This window comes from Centropristis striata, chromosome 1, assembly GCF_030273125.1.
Source record: "Centropristis striata isolate RG_2023a ecotype Rhode Island chromosome 1, C.striata_1.0, whole genome shotgun sequence".
NCBI lineage: Eukaryota > Metazoa > Chordata > Actinopteri > Perciformes > Serranidae > Centropristis > Centropristis striata.
Window position 1 is genome coordinate 29848145 of NC_081517.1, and position 12793 is coordinate 29860937.

Below are 12793 nucleotides of genomic sequence, written 5' to 3' on the forward strand. Positions count from 1 at the left end.
ATGTTTCTTCTCAAACAGTGATCCATTTGTTTATGCATCAGCCCTCCACACACACACACACACACACACACACACACACACACACTGTTCATCTCTTTCGATACATTTGCTGCCCTCTGCATCTCATTTCCTCAGCTATGCCCTGAGTCATCACAATACGCTGCTGTGCTATTGGCTGCTGGGCCAGAGCTTCCACTCAGCCATCCAATCCAAAAACACGGCTGTATGTAGATTTCGAATGTATGTGACTGCTTTCTCGCAATAGGTCTATTAACTACTTTTTCCCACTTGGACACACTATTTCCCTCTTTTTCACTCTCACTTTTCTCTCCCCCTCTCTTTCTTACTCTCTTTCTCCCTGCCCCCTCCCTCCCTCCATCCCTCTCCCCCGCCCTTCCTTTCTCGCTGTCCCCAGATATCAGGTGTGTTACCTGAGCCCCATATCAATAGTTAATCACCCTGGGACACCCAATCTACAGAGCATGACAGAACTCTCCCGTGGAGAGTTGTGGTGGTCATGGTGTGTGTCTGTCTGTGTGTTGGTGTGTGTGTGTTTGTGACAAAAGAAAAAGAGAGGGGGACAGTGGGGGTGCTACGACTTGCATATTTTTAGAGAAGTCCAAAGCTGCTGAGAGAGCTGGGAGGAGAACAGGCAAGGAGACTGTAAACAAAGAGAGAGATGGAAGAAAAATGGGCAAAGATGAGGGAGCAGAGGGAGTTTGGATTGTGCGGGGCTCGGCAGTAAAACTGACACACGAGGCAAATGTTCTGCTTTAGTTTAGGAGGAAAACTGCTAATTCATCATAAACTTACTAAATAAATAGTTTGTGCTTGTCTATAAGGAATAAAACTGATTTAAACTGGGAATATAAAGCACTGGAAGCAGCAGAACAACAATAAAATAGATGGACAATACTTGGAGAATAAAGGGTCTAGATATCTTTGGATCATTTTTTGTTTTGTGGACTGAACCGGGAGGACTCTGCTTCTATATGAGTTATTTTCTGCTCCCTAGTGGACAAACAATAATACTACAAGTGAAATAACCTAAAGTGAGCTCTTAACTGTGTCTTCTACAGTCATGGAAAAAACGATTAGACCACCCTTGTTTTCTTCAATTTCTTGTTCACTTTAATGCCTGGTACAACTAAAGGTACATTTGTGTGGATAAATATAATTATAACAACAAAAATAGCTCATAAGACATTAATTTAAGAGCAGATATCAAGCCATTTCCCATGGTTTTCTTGGTAATGATTTTAGTTACTGGCTATATCAGCTCATAAATTAAACCCTTATGAGCTATTTTTGTTTATTATATTTCTCCAAACAAATGTACCTTCAGTCGTACCAGGCATTAAAATGAACAAAAAAATGAAGAAAAGGGTGGTCTAATCATTTTTTCCATGACTGTATGTATGTTGTTGGGTTTTTTTCCTCCTTTTTTTCAGTGATGACCCGCAGCAGTTCCCAGATGGAGAATCCATATGAGGCCTGGCAGCATTTACACACAGTGAGTCCTTCCCTCACCTCTTCTCTACAACACTACTGATGTGTGAAGGGTGATTAGCATCATGGGGGGATTATGATACAAAAGGCCCCTAGGCACACACACATGCCCAGGGGCCTATTGCTAAGAAAGTTTCAATTTGAATAACTAGATTTTTAAAATATGGTTAAACTGTCACTGGGTTCATGCAGCCATGGGAACAACACAGACATCTGAGAATGTTTTGTGATTGTTGCTGCTCTGTCTTTTATTGTTTTTCTTTTAATGTTTAAAAAGATTTAAGATTTAATGTGAATTGTTTTTAGCCTCACCTCTCATTGTAATTAAGTGCTCTCTGTCAAAACACTTTGTAAACTGCTGTTTTTAAAAGGTGCTATATAAATAAAGTTATTATTATTATTATTGTTATTATTTATCATTTTTTATTTTACTGTGCTATCCTGTTCTCTCTTGTGTTTGCTTCAAAAATAAGTTTTATTTACCACAATTTTAATTGTAGACTGATTTGTACATGCACTCTATGAACTGGCAGGTCGTTTTTATCCTTATTATTATTATTTATTTAATTACTGTTTGTTTTTTTTTCTCCCTGTACTGTTTGTATATTTGTTTTTGATGTTGGAAAAAGGGAACTTGAAAAAAAATTAAAGTAAAAAAAGATCTCTGTTCAGTCCTCTTTCAATGTAGAGTTCAGTCAGGGTTTACAGGGGCTGGATACAAACAAAAATATAATAAATAAATTCCACATGCAGAAATAAATAATAATAAATCATGTCACTCACTTTATTCAAAAGAGCTTACACTGGAGTTCTGTAATGGGATTCACACCATGATCTAGACATTTCAAAATAAGTGAGTAAATCATATAACATCATTGCAGTTGAGCCACACTGCTGGAAAGAAAAAAAGTCATTTGTATTGTATTTCATTATAATATAGAAATGTTGTTGACTCAACATAACGCACGGTAGCCCATAAGGTTGGAATAATTTTGTTTTCAAACACAGTCCTCTGTTAATTGTGGTTTCATTTTCATTGTGATATGTTTGGAAGAGATGGATTAATTTTTGAGAAGATATCCACTTTATCTGTCAAGAATAAATCACACTGTCACAATCATTTCATAGAAAGAGGTAGACATGTTTTATTCCAACTTCATGGGAATAAAGGTGAGATGTGTGAAATGCATATCAAAGAGTTTAAGAAATGCAGGGTGAAAAATAAGGTTTTAAACTTTCATATCATGTCTGCCATCTTCAGCATGACCCTGGCTGAAGGTTCAGCTAATGCAGTCTAATACAAGTCGGCAATAAATCCTTCATGAAGGTTATGCTGTTCTGTTTTTGTTTAGACTGTTTCAGAGAGGTGTTGATTCAACTCTATGATAATTTTCTGGGCTGCAGTTTGTGATGCCGTATAATTGTGTAATACTATACTGAGATGTATTTCTATAATTTCTCTACCTTTATTGATCTATAAATAAGTTGAACTAAAGTTAGGCTGTTTTATTAGACTGCATTATCTTAGCTTGGTGTGTCTAATAAACTGGTCAATGTATGTATATGGAGTTAGTATCTGAGAAGGGATTTTAGAGAGAGCTCTGGCAAGAATATCAAGAAGAGAAATCATTCATTCAGAAGGCATATTTTCTATAGGATACAGAAGGTGAGTGTTCTCTGACAGAAGGCAAGGAGTGAATTTTCTGTTCTAGGAAGGCTGTTTATGCAGTTGGGAAGCCAGGAGTTTCAGTAGTCACGACAGTGTGAAGTGATGACCTGGTCAGCACAGTGAACGGACAGCCAAGCTTCTGGTAGTGGTAGAATATAAATAAATCTATGTGCTCTAGCATACAGAGCTGACCATTAGAGATGGATGACGTGCAGGATTTGGACAGGGTTTAACAAGTCAAGTTTGCAGCCTTCTCGATGGAGCAACTGGATAATTTGTGTCAGGAGTAATGAGGGTAGTATAAGAATCCAGACAGAAAATGACCACAATTTTTGTTTTGCTAAAAGGGCTTGACTAAATCCCTCATTAAGATGTGTCTGATCCCTTGGCTGTGGTGTGTAAACATGCAGGATCAGGTTGGAGTTGCAGTGTGGTTGTTGTTGGGCAATCAGCTGTCTAGACTCACATCCAAAAAAAAAAAACATTGAATACAAAAAATGTAACATGTATTTCGAACATTGCCCCAAGATTTTGACCCATAACAACCCATGGTGACATCCGTGTAACAAACACTTTAAATCTTCTAGAATATCCGATATTCAGCTTTATGCTTCACATTAACTCACAAAATCTATAAGCGACACATACTCAACACCCTGTTGTGGTGGTCATGTGACTTTGACAAGAAGTGACTTCTCCAAAATGTGTGTGTGACTGGAAACAGAAATGTGAAAAAGTAGCTAATTTCAAAAACCTTATTTTTGTTACGAGGCTAAGTTTAAACCCATTTAACAATTCTAATCCGTTAACAGGGTGTCCTGTATTGCATTTAACTTGTTTCGACCATATTTCCTGAACAAATTAAAGTCACAATTTTGATATATGTTATGGAGATGCAAACAAAAAGGCAAGTGGTTATTTGTTTTTATTTATTAATTATTATTATTATTATTATTATTATGCTACTTAAGAACAAATCTGAAAAATAATTTGTTGTTAAACAGCACTATTAATGTCACAATTTTGATAAATGTTGTGGAGATGCAAAGAAAAAGGCAAATGTGTGTCTCTGTAAGCAGAAAATGTGTCGATTTTTTATTTTAAAATAAATATTATAAACATAAATACCATAAATGCCCAATGTAACGTTTATGTCACATCACAGATCTTTGATCTTTAGGGGTAGGATTTCTTTTTTTAAAACATCATAAATGTGTTCTATGTGGTCCACTTGATCTGTGGTATATCCCCCATAATGTTCCTTTAAGGATTACTGGGTTCTTATGGGTTAAAAGATAAAGATATGAATGTGTAGGGCTCACAGCTATTCCAGAAGATTCATTTGGATTAAAGACTGAATTCAGTGAGAATTGTCAACAAATTCTCTTCATGCTTCAAGATGGAGGTCGTTCTTTGTCCCCCTCCAAACAAAGACAAACGACCCCCACCCCCACAGGTATCTGGAGATACCTAAATGCGTCTCATTGGCTGATACCAACAGGAAATACAACTTCCAGGTTGAGACACAAAAGTGTCCTGCAGCCATCCCTTCTCTTCTCTTCTCAACTCCCTGAGGAACAACATGTCTGCTGTCCTGGTCTGATCTTCCAGGAGGAAGACCAGGCTCCTTTGTCTCCAGCTCTAAGGGAAGGCCGGTGAAAACCCAAACCAAGTGGGCCCACCACCACGCTTCTAAGTTTCCTGCCTGTGATCTATACTGGACATAATCACAGAGACCCTCACCAAGCTTCTGGAGCCAACAGCAACCAGCGCTACAACCACCAAAACCCAACCAGGAACCAGATTCTTCTCCAAAAGGATTTCTGCTTCTCTTTCAACTCTGGACTCTGTGGTACAGTACTGGGCAGTTAGTAAGCAAGAACAAGTTTGTTAAGCTTTAATCAATGGTGTTGATCTGTTGTGTGTTTAAGTATATTTGTTGGATATTTTGTGTAGTTAGATCACTTGAAGTTGTATGATTAATGTTGCTCTACATATCTCAAGTTGTACATGTAATTTAACTATGACTCATTTGATTTGCTCACACACTAATCCACATGAAATATACCTTTAATCTGGCTTCCCACAACACATAGACCTTCAAGACCGCATGGTCTATTGTTCTCCAAGAACAAAAGGGCTTCCGCCATTTTGATTTATTTAAATGACCGCCTTTCGGCAGCCATTTTGTTACACATTCTTACCTACATGTTGTTACACATTCTCACCTACATTTCCACTGTAAATAGTCTTTTAGATTAGTTATTGTGTGTTCTGTTTGCTTTGCTTTATTTAGAATAAATATGTTTTTGGATTGATATGCTCCTCCCTTTAATGTTGCACATGAATGAATGATTTGCTAACCTCTGCTATGGAAAGAACTCAAAATTCCTTCAACCGTTACTAAATATTAATAAGGTAATTCGATTATAATTATATTCATAATTAATAATCAATGTTCCAAATTGATAATTTGTTAACTTTATGAGACTGATTAACTATGATTTGCTATCTTTTCCTATTCCTAAGTGAATAGGTGGTGCCCCATCGAGTAACTTTAATTCATTTAAAGTATTAAATATTAATTTAGTCAATTTCCGATAGCAAAATTGACCTAAATTAGCTTTTACCTCTAAATATTTTGGTACCCCTAATGGAGGCAATGTGTATCTGAACCAGTTACCCCTACAAATGCAAAGCATGTTTTGCAATATAATTGTTACAGGTTATATAACGTTATAAGGGAATGAGTTTTCGTACGCTTTTTGAAAATATGTGTTCAAGTAAACAGTGATATGTTGATTTTTACAGTTGTCTACTCAAGTGTGAAGATCTCTTCATCAACCCTGGTTCCAAAAAAGTTGGGACACTGTGTAAAATGTAGATATAAACAGAAAGCAACAAGATTATCAGTTTGAACATGAAATATACTGTGTTTTCACAAATTATTTTATTCATATTTTAGTTGAATGATATACTTTTAGAAGCAGTTTTTACAGTAAAAGTTACAAAAGTGTTGAGATGCACAATTCATTCAATAAAATGTCCTCAAAACTGATTCCTCACAATCCTGTAGAATGCAGCACCCTGGAAACCTAGATAAGTAAAACTTAACATCTGTCAGAGAGCAATTCTGGAGGTAATATTTGTAAAAATGCTGACCGATTGCAGAAGACAGATTATAATCTAGTAAAGTTACTTCAGGACTGTTCATCTTTCTGTCACTGTCAGTGTTGTAAGAGCCTTGCAGACGCTGACTCCGAGTTAGTTAATTAGGTGCAGCAGTAATGCAATCCATTACAACAGCCATGTGATAAATCCCCTGTGTCAGCTAGATAATTCAGCTCACTGGGATCTTTTGTGCTGTAGTATTAAATTCCATCACTTTTAGTAGTAGTATATTGTCCAATCATGTATGTAAATGTCTGGGAAAAAAACACACAAAAAGGACCTCTTAACAATCAGAAAGGCTCCAAAATTAACCCACATGGCACATGACACAGTGTGAACAAATACTGAACATTATATACCTCATTATTTATTCATTGCATGGCTGTTGTATTAGATTACAATGCAATTTAAAGTGCTGCATATATAGGAAGACTAAGCAAGTTTACAAGTCTACAAGTTTATGGCATTAGTCACAGTCATGCATATAGATTGAGAAGACATTTTGATCAAAAGCACTGCTCCTCTGCAGAAAATCTACTGCAGCTTACCCTTCATTCTGACATACATGGAGAGGGAAAGCAAGAGGAGTTGTTTAAAATTTAAATCTTATAAATTTTGTTCACATGCATTTGATTTGGAGTCATGTTTCATCTGAATAATAGTCGTGTGCTTTATAGTTAACTCACCACTCCAAAATTCCTGTTTGGTGTAATGTGCAGTAATCTCCACAAGGGGGAGAACAAACACCATGACCTAAAGATCTGCAGTATATGGCCATCGGTTAATTCATACAGTACATTCCAGTGACTATGTTATATCAGCAGCAATCTCTCTAACAGTCTTTCTTCATTGTTTGTATGTTTATTCCCGGAGCATAAATACAAAGGCTCTCCATAAAAGCTTTAACATGTTTCATGTGACTCTGGCTCCGCAGCTACAGATCAAAGACATCCTGTACTGTCCCCTGACTTAAAACTTGGGACTCTAGATTTCCGATCATGGGAAAAACAGATGCCATAAAATGTGAATGGTAAATGAAATGGGAAAGTACAGCTGCATGCAGTTAGATAGCACACAAGCCCTTCAGGTATCTTATACCAGTTCAGAAAGGCAGCTAAATTTCTATCTCTTTAATCTCATTGGACTTTTACATCATAATAAAAGTGATTTTTGTTCTTTTTTGGGTCACAGAGAAGGCAGGGTCACCTTCTCACAATTCACTGGGAATCATTTGAATGCGTCTTACAGGAGTCTAGGGGTCAGAACAGCCATCCATTCATTTTCTACATGGCTCATCCTGCATTGTCTCCCACCCTCTTCTGCATCTCTCTCTCTGTTTAGCTTCTTTTTCTCTCTTATGCCTGCTGGCTGGCTCTGTAATCAGCCCTCTCAGCGATGGCCATTTTGTTTCTGTCTGCCTTATCTCCTGTTTGCAGTTTCCCTCTCTGTCATTACTCTGCTATTAGCGTTTCATCCTGGGGCTAAAACACAGGACTCACACTGACCTTATAGTCACAGCTATGCTCCAAAACGTCTGCTTTGCAAGATAACACACTCACACACACTCACACACACACACACACACACACCCTCCTCTCTCTCTCTCTCTCTCTCTCTCTCTCTCTCTCTCTCTCTCTCTCTCCCTCTCTCTCTCTCAAACACACACACATACAGAGCCATGTTCAAAACAAATTCACTCACATACACCTACATATCCATGAGTACACCTACACATACAAAGTTCATATAAAACATCTTCACACACAACATCATTGTTTCCTTTTTGCTCAAATGGCCTAAAGCCGTTACTGGAGTTGAGTAAAAAAAAAACCAACCAAACCCAAATGTTTCGTTTCACTGAAGAATAGAGATTACAAGAAATCCAATTAAAGATTTAGACACACCTGAGTCTCTCTCTAGTTCAGTACCTTTCTTCTCACTTCATGATTCAAACAGACAGGGAGAGGAGGCGATAGAGGAGGAGATTATTATTATAATACTCCATTATTTCCTACATTGTCATTTAATCTCTCACAATACTGTTTGATTGACACACATACCATTAAAGTATATTAAAATGAGTTGCATTGAACGAGAAGAGAAAGAGACATATTCTCTAAGCCCTCTAAGTGTATGTGGAAATTTCCGTCCACATACTTACACATACTTCTGGTCTGGGGCTTTTTCATGGAATAGGCCCCTTAGGTCCAATTAGGGAAAATCTTATAGCAGCAACATAGAAAGGGTCCTTTTTTCACAGAAAACATTTCACATGTCACAGTAGGAAAAGCAACTGTGTAAATAATACAATTAATGATGCTGCTTAAGTTGACTTTTTTCACAGCACCCATGCAGACCAAGCAGGAAAATATCAGGTTATCAATTATAACATTGCTGTAATGGTGGCAAGAGGGTCGCAAATTTGAATCTGGCTTGCAGCTCCTCTGTGTGGAGTTTGCATGTTCTCCCAGTGTCAGTGTAGGTTCTTCTTCTTCTCCTGCTTCCTACCACAATCCAAATTCATGCAGCTTAGAGTTAACTGGTGACTCTAAATTGCCCTTAGGACTGAATGAGAGCATGAACAGTTGTCTGGCTCTATATGTGTCAGCCCTGTGATAGTCTGGAGACCTGTCCAGGGTCCCACCTCTCGCTCAATGTCAGCTGGGATCAGCTCCAGACCCCTTTAACCGAAGTTCGGATAATCGGTTAAGGATAATGCAGGCTCACTGGAGAGGCCTCTTGGTACACTTAATGGAATAGAGGCATCGTTATTGTTAGTAGTTCCTTCTGTGTTTTCGTGCTTTAGGTAAAAAATGTCTGCTGTCAAATAAAAGTTGTTGAAGAAGTATTCAGATCCTTTGCTCAAGTAAAAGTATGAATACATTATGAAAATACCCTCTTACAAGAAAAAGTCAAACATTCTAAACCTTATTCTAAACCTCTAAATGTTTTTTAATATTATGAGCAAAATGCACTTAAAGTATGAAGCGTTTCCGGTCAGTGTTTATGTTCTATTGCTGCATTAATGTGTATGTTGCATTTTACTGCATAGATGTTTCAGATTGTACTAAGCTTAACTCCTTTATATACTGTTGGGTAGTTAAATCAACAACAATGCCTCATATTCTATAAGATCATCATATGTTTGTGATGTTGCTGTCCTATGAGAAGCACATATCTCTAAAGATTAAAATTTTCATGGTGTCAAAAAATTTTGTTAGCTTTGTAATGATGCATTTTCCAGCTCATCCAAAGGCTTTCTAAAGAGTTTATTTAGCTTAAGAAGCAGGAGAATTTTCTCAGTACATAACCGAAAACTTTATCCTTCACACACCTGGAGAGTGGAGTAGAGAGAAGCACAAAATACCTTGAGTTTGTACTTAAATACATTACTTGACATGACTTTTAAAATGTCAAATTCCATCAATGGAAAAAGGTCAGTTTCAGAGTCCTGGTATTGAGATACTGGCTCACTGTCCCACTGTAATGGTTTAATGGGAGACTTAATGGTTAGTTTTACATAGATTATCTCTGTTTGTCTGTGGAGGGAAAAGCATCTATACCTCCCCATGCACAAAGTGAGGTCCATAAAGAGACCAGCCTGGTCTCCAAAAAAATGACATGGAGTATTTTTAACATAGTCAATTACATTTGCAGGGAAACTAATTTTCTCCTGAATTACGTTTGTTCTTGATGCATCACAAAAATGTTTCTCATCAAAGTCCACAGATGTCCACACATGGAGGCGGAGGGGGTGGGTGAATGAGTCAAACAAACACAGGACTTTGCACCCAGAAGATTGCTGTTTGAATAGTTTGTGGAATCAAACGTCAATGCTGAGCTATTTATGTAACAAACATATTCACTGAACACAACCAGGTATTGTTTGTGTCTAAACCTAACCAAACTATGACCAATTTACCCTGGATATCTGTAAAATATGTCCTTTTATATGGCCACGCCATTTTTAAGAGACAGGGTTGAAAGAGAGTGGTGTAGTGGTTGGTACTTTTGCATCACGGCAAGAGGGTCATGGGTTTGAATCCAGCTTGCAGCTCTTCTGTGTGGAGTTTGCATGTTTTCTCCGTGTCAGCGTGGGTTCTCACCGGGTCCTCCAACTTCCTCCCACAGTCCAAAAACATGTAGCTAGGTTTAACTGGTGACTCTAAATTGCCCGTAGGAGTGAATGAGAACATGAGTGGTTGTCTGTTTCTATGTGTCAGCCCTGTGATAGTATGAAGACCTGTCCAGGGTGAACCCCGCCTCTCACCCAACCCCCTGCAACATGAGTTTGGATAAGCAGTTAAGGTCAATGAATGAATGAAAGGGTTGAAAGAACTTGACCGGCCTTCACAGAGCCCTGACCTCATCCCCAACAAACATGATGACCTGGATTACCAACCTCAATAATCCCATCAAGGTGTCATGTTTGGATGTCCACATACTTTTGGATATTATAATATGCTATTTTGAGTAGTAGTACAGAGTAAGTAAGTACAGAGTGGCACTCTCACAGTAAACATAGATGATAAGGCGCTTTTCTGTGCATTTGTTTTTTAAATTCTGCTGAATAAATACTTTTGCTTTGCTACACTCACCCTAATTCTCTCCTGATGGATTTTAAACTCTCTTTTACCCCAAACCTCCTCACCTCACCTCCCTCTTTCCTCTCATTTCCTCCCTCCCACCGTCTCAGTGAGCAGGTGCACAGTGACAGAGTCACTGGGCTGTGAAATCTCAGCTCCTTGAGACACGTTTCATGCCTCTTCCGTCCAAACACACACACACACACACACACACACACACACGCACACACTTTTTGTCCTATTTTTCTCTAACTCCTTCCTTTCTCCACCTCTCATTTCTCATCTTTTCTCTCCGCTCATGAAGAGATTGAGTCAACAATGTGTGATCGTGGATTTACTCACAGAAGGAGAAAAAAAATCAAATTACAGTGGAATGAAAAATCTATAAAGAGTTTCATTAAGCAACAACAGAAGTCTGTGTGTGTGGGCATGCTTGTGTGGAACTGTGTGTGTGTGAGCACTCTGTGTGTCTCTCCTGCATATGTCTCTGACCACATCTACATCTTTAATGTCTGAGAGTGAATAATGTATGAACCCCTGGGCTGGAAGACACACACACACACACACACACATACCTCTCACACACACACGCACACAAAACACCTCTTTTACTGCTTCCATTTGCACAAATGTCATGAAGTACAAGCGAACAGTAAGCCATAAAAGAATGGCTGCGTCACCCACAGTCCTGCACACCACCGTCTTCACAACTACCTTGTCAAAACCGACATCAGATCACCTTGTGTTGATCTAAGAGAACAAAGCACGCTTCAAAGAAAACCAGCGCTTCCAACCGCAATGGCGCCTCTACCACGAGCTTCCTGTTTACACGTTGCACACTTCCTGTAAGAGTGAACACAGACTCACATAAAACATTGTTTTTCTTGCCCGTACCTGCGTGTTTATGCCACTGACCATTTCAGTTGCGCACGCTCCATGATACACTCTCATGTGTCTCCCTGATGCAGTCATGCATGCTTCATAGTTCTAATTTGACTTTCAAATAGCTGCACCCTGTCATCTTTTCCACATGCCCACTCACATACTTTTTTCCACAGCCTCTTATGAAGATGAAGATGTGGAGCCGAGGTCAAGGTTGGTTTCTACAGCAACTGTGCATAATAATGCCGTGACCCTCCTGACCATCAGGCTTCTCTGTGAAGAGCCTGGAAGTAATATTAATAACTTGCTCACCCCTGCAAGGTTTTCACTCTTTTATTTCCAAAGCAACTGTCCACGTCTGTTTCTTGTTTAACTGCAGAAGGACAGTTGAGAAACTAAAGACAAAATCTGAATTAATGAGTGGCAAAACATAGCAATGAATTCAGATGCTTCCATAAAGGTCACATTGAGTCAGCTTTGGCTTTTGCAGCCACACTTTGAACATTGAATGAATGAATATCTCTGGTAGATACTGACCTGACATGACAAATGCTCTAACACCAGATGAGGACAGATTTTGTCCTGAACACACCCAGTAAATTACACCGGATGGGACTGAGACAAGATATGATGTGCTGGAGGTTTCAAGGGCCACATGGCTCACTACTCCAAGCACTATGGGAGTAGGGCCCTACACTGTATGGAGAATACCAAGAACTACAAGGGCAGCAGTGGTTTAGTTGGTGGAGCGGTCGCCCACTGATCTGAAAGTCGGTTGTTCCATCATGTCGATGTATCCTTGGGCAAGATACTGAACCCCAAGTGTTATCCAGAAGCCTCATTTATCGGCTACCATTTAGGGGTAGCCTCGGCCACCAGTATGAATGTGTGTGTGAATGAGTGCTGTCTTGAGTGGTCGCATTGACTAGAAAAGTGTTATACGAGCTCAGTCCATTTTACTAGCTCTGTTATGCAA